The sequence below is a fragment of the Rhinoderma darwinii genome, chromosome 4 (assembly GCF_050947455.1).
Source record: "Rhinoderma darwinii isolate aRhiDar2 chromosome 4, aRhiDar2.hap1, whole genome shotgun sequence".
NCBI lineage: Eukaryota > Metazoa > Chordata > Amphibia > Anura > Rhinodermatidae > Rhinoderma > Rhinoderma darwinii.
The window spans coordinates 148,670,786-148,676,504 of record NC_134690.1 but is presented as its reverse complement, the minus strand read 5'-3'; positions in this window follow the sequence as shown (position 1 = coordinate 148,676,504).

The window sequence follows — 5,719 nt, the reverse complement described above, 5'->3', positions numbered from 1 at the left end:
ACAGTTTCTCCATATTATATATACTGTCCAGCAGTTTAGGCACATCTCTTCATGTAGCATCCTAAGATTGTCACATCGTAGAACTAGAAAATTAATATCAGAGATTTAACGCCAGCTAACTGCCAAATCATGGCACAGTCTATATATAACCTGTTACGTAATCCCAGGGTAGTATAAGAGTTATTAAATAATAAGAATATTAGTAAAGTAATAATAATAATAATAATAATGTAATTTAGTGCTCCATATTAAAATATCTATCTAATCTATCTATCTATCTATCTATCTATCTATCTATCTATCTATCTATCTATCTATCTATCTATCTATCTATCTAATATCTATCTATCTATCTATCTATCTATCTATCTATCTATCTATCTATCTATCTATCTATCTATCTATCTATCTATCTATCTATCTCATATCTATCTATCTATCTATCTATCTATCTATCTATCTATCTATCTATCTATCTATCTATCTATCTATCTATCTATCTATCTATCTATCTATCTCATATCTATCTATCTATCTATCTCATATCTATCTATCTATCTATCTATCTATCTCATATCTATCTATCTATCTATCTATCTATCTATCTATCTATCTATCTATCTATCTATCTATCTATCTATCTATCTACCTATCTAGTCCATCCATCCAGCAGCACCAGTATAACTTATGAGTGGGTGCACGCCTCAGGAACCCGATCACGGTTCCAAAATCTTCCAATATATGTTCAAGAATAGGCAGCACTCAAATGCAAAGTGGAAAAATGGGTTTTTATTTGCCCTCATGCAACGTTTTGGCTCTACTGTAGGAGCCTTTTTCAAGCTTGAAAAAGGCTCCTGCAATAGATCCGAAACGCTGCATGAGGGCAAATAAAAACCCATTTTTTTCCACTTTGAATTTGAGTGCTGCCTATTCTTGAACATCTATCAATCGATTGATCTATCTAATATATGTCTAATCTATGTATCGCTCTCATATTTATCTATCGCTCTCATATCTATCTATCTATCTATCTATCTATCTCATATCTATCTATCTATCTATCTATCTATCTATCTATCTATCTATCTATCTATCTATCTATCTATCTATCTATCTATCTATCTATCTATCTATCTATCTATCTATCTATCTATCTCATATCTATCTATCTATCTATCTATCTCATATCTATCTCATATCTATCTATCTATCTCATATCTATCTATCTATCTCATATCTATCTATCTCATATCTATCTATCTCATATCTATCTATCTATCTATCTATCTATCTATCTATCTATCTATCTATCTATCTATCTATCTATCTATCTATCTATCTATCTATCTATCTATCTATCTCATATCTATCTATCTATCTATCTATCTATCTATCTCATATCTATCTATCTATCTATCTATCTATCTATCTATCTATCTATCTATCTATCTATCTATCTATCTATCTATCTATCTATCTATCTATCTATCTATCTATCTATCTATCTCATATCTATCTATCATCTATCGCTCTCATATCTATCTATCTATCTATCTATCTATCTATCTATCTATCTATCTATCTATCTATCTATCTATCTATCTATCTATCTATCTATCTATCTATCTATCTATCTATCTATCTATAAAAAGTGATTTAACATAAACACAAATTTGCAGTAATCTACTCTTTACTTATTGAACAAAAAAGGTATTGAAAAAAACCATAAGTGATAATGCAAGAAGAAATTCTCAATATGAAGAGAATTTATTGACTTTTTATTAGTTTAATTTTATATTCATCTAAATCTATCTATTATCTATCTATGTAAATATATATCATCTATCTTAAATTTATGAAATAAAAAGTGCAAATCATGACATTGGTCAGAACCGAAGTAAAGCTTCCTGCCTTAGTATTCCAGTAGTAAGGTGTTTATAAAGAAAGTGCAGGGAGCTAGAGGTTTAGGTTGCAGTAATGAGGGGAGAGGCGGCCAAGCATCATGCTATTATATGGCTCCATCTGCATGTGAGTGTGTTCCCGGTACTCCTCCTAATCTTCTTATGGAAATGAAGAACTGCAGGGGAGAAGGGGCACTGGGAGAATGTCCTTGTTAACAGGAATTTCTCAGCATTGCTAATTAGTGCAGCCTGACGACCACCAGTATTGGGGGAAAGCACTCACAGACCCTGGTAAAGAGCAGGAGGAGGAGGAGGAGGGAGGAGAAGAAGAAGAGCTGCCTCATTTTATTTTCTAATTACAAATCTGAAAAGATCCTATTGGGCTATGAGAGTTTTATCTCCTTCGGAAATAATGAATGCCCTGCTACTTAATACTGAGTGACTATGGTGGATAGAAGTTGGTACTGTCAATGCAAATCGATTATGTGATCCAATCCGTAGCTTTACTCCTGTTGTATACAGAGACCGTATAAATATCATATAGTATAACATACACGAAAATAAATAAAAAGTATAGATACATTTATTTATTTATATTAAAAAAAGTCTTTGTTTGTTTAAAACCTCCAATTTGATGGCATAATCTATTCGTATTAAATGCATAGCAACCTTTAGTTACAGGCCATAAAATATATTAGGAAATGTATATATCAGGTTACACACACTTGCCTCAGTATTACACAATGCTACTCGTGGGGCATATAAGTCCAATATAAGTAGATGATGGTTCATGCTTTGCCTTTTTGCTCAGAAACCATTTCTTGGCCAAATGTTTTAAACATAATTTTACAGCGATTTAATGGAATTAATGGCGTTATAAGTGGCACATTTTACGTGACTGTTTCACCATATCATACTCTGTCCAGAAGTTTAGGCATATCTTTTTATGTAGTGATCTAAAAAGATTGTCACAATGTAGAAAATGAATATAAGATGTGGATTATTAACTGCCAAATTATGGTAGAATCTAAAACCCAAGGCCACAACTAGGCTGTATGGAAAATGAAATAATACTCTTATACAAACGAAAAAAATATTATTATTATGATTATTATTTATATTATTTTTATTATTAATAATATTAATAATAATAATAATAATAATGATAACGTAATTTTGTTTTCTATAACAAAACAATTAGTGTGTATATATAAATAAATAAATGAAGTTCCATTATTTATCAAGCAAACCCAAGAATTATAATTATTCACAATTCTAATAAAAAAGCAATTGAACTTAAATAAATTTGCAGCGAACTATTTTTTACTCATTTAATATGACATAGGCAGTGAAATACAATACAGAAGAAAATTGTAATGAGATTTTCAACTAAAATTTGTCATTTTTTTTTATAAGTGAACAGAAAATTGCATTGTATTATTGTCATTTACCGACTATGGCGGATAAAAGTTTGCAAATCGATTTTGCCAACAAACCTCAGGCTTTACACCTTGTAGAAACAGAGGCCGCATAAATACTCTAGAGAAAAACTTAAAAGAAAACAAATAAAAATATATATCGTTTCATTCATTAACGTATTATAATATATTGATAAGGCCTCTGTACATGTAAAGCATCCAATTCGATTGCACAATCCATTTGCATTGAAAATGTATCCTGAACTTTACATGAGTTTATCGGGTATTATATATTTACGTGTGATCTAAAATATCACATTAGGAAAAAAATAAATAAAAGTAAAATAAATATATAATATATATATATATATATATATATATATATATATGTATATATACATATATAGATATATATATATATATATATATATATATACATACCTATATATACATATATGTATATATATATATATATATATATATATATATAAAATGATAAAACAGAGAAGCTCTATACACGCACATACTTGCTAGTAATGTAGTGGAAAGTGTGTTTGTTCCCAGTAATACCTGGTCAATGAGATTTTATTTTCTATCCTACTCCAGAACAATTACCCGGTAGCACAAGAGCGTCCTTGAAATTTCTTATTGATTATCTGGAAGGACTGGGTTCCTGCTTTGTTCATGGCCGATCAGGAAGCGTAGCAATTGTAATTGTGAGAAGTGGCATTCTAGGTACAGGGCAATAACAGGCGCCTCATCCACAACCACATTTATCCAATCATTTCCTTCAAGGACTCTTGACAAGCAGCGGAATTCACAGCGCATCCAGCAGCTACCTTACCCCATCCTCAGGCCAGGCGTACACTGGCATAATATCGGATCATATGCCTTTACTCAGATCAACCATCTGTGCCACCTTATCATGTTAAGCAATTATAGGAAATGTGAAATGAATAGAAGATCTGCTTATACTTTGTCAAAGGCATTTTCAATGTTAAAGTAATCTGCAAGTACTCTGTAAAATCCATAGCCCCGATAGAGGATACACAGTAATAATATTTACATATGTAGCCAATTAAATGCCACATGTTGCAACAAATAATGTCTATATAACAAGGTAATAATGCCCAGCATCACTCATGAATGAAGAATGACTAGTTGATAAAAATATAATATTAAATTTCCATGGATGAGCAGTTATTCAGAATACAACATAAACTACATTTTCAGCTTTTATATTATGATAATCATGAAATAAAATAAATATCTTACTGTATATACTGGTAGATAAGGTAAAATAAATAGTCATATGCCTAAAAAAAATTAAGTTGACCCATTGAATATCCATGGTTATACAGTGTGGTGGGTATTTCTGCACAATATAATATGTAACAAGCATAGTATTATTGAGTTGTGTAATAATATTCACAATTCACCCCTCTGATAGATACATTCTAGGGATATAGCCGAGGGAAGCTCTTATAGGCACTTGTAACATGAGATCTATATGTATAGATATAAAAATATAAATATGAAAGAATAGAAAATAGTTAAAGGTATATAGATAGTAAAAAAGATAAATAAATAGATAATGTTGTTAATTCTGCACAATTGACAACACAAGATATTAAAGCGGTTGTAATGAATTATAAATATCTATATAGTGACTGAATAATGCTGATGATTTTCCTGATAGATATTGGAGACATCATAGAAAGTAATGATGAATAAAGGATTGACATAAATGAAGACACCTGGTACTCATCCCTCACATCGCCAGACCTTTCCCTCATTTAAGATTTAGCATATTCTACACACACAGCTTTCCTGTTTCTGTCAGAGGAAAAAAGTTCTATAATGAAAATGGCACAAGGCACATACTAGAGCTAGATCAGGACTGGCACTGTGCAGCTCCCACTGTGTCCAACAGGGGGGGCCCAAGACAACGTGCTCAGCACAGCCACACATCTGACACATCCTCAATTACTTGCTAAGGATACATCACACAATCTTAGCGGGGTCTTCTACGGCTCTTTACTCCACACACTAAAAAAAACATAAAGGACTCAAAAAGGTGATTTTTTTTTTTTAAATATATATCAGTTTTGACCATGTCTACAATTGCAGAGCTCATGTACTTTGAAGACTGTAAAAAGAAATTAAATGACACTTGTGAAATGTAATGCAGATCTCTAGTCATTATATTAAGCAATGAAAACTATTTAAAATATTCTAAGGTCCAAGTATTCATAACCTTACGTGAGAAAAATTATGGCATATTAAAAAATGTATCATATTTATTAATACAGTCACCACATTTCCCACTGAATTATCAACATCTCTGATGGGATGAGACTGGACAACACCAATATTGTGCCAGTTATGTTTGCCAAAATG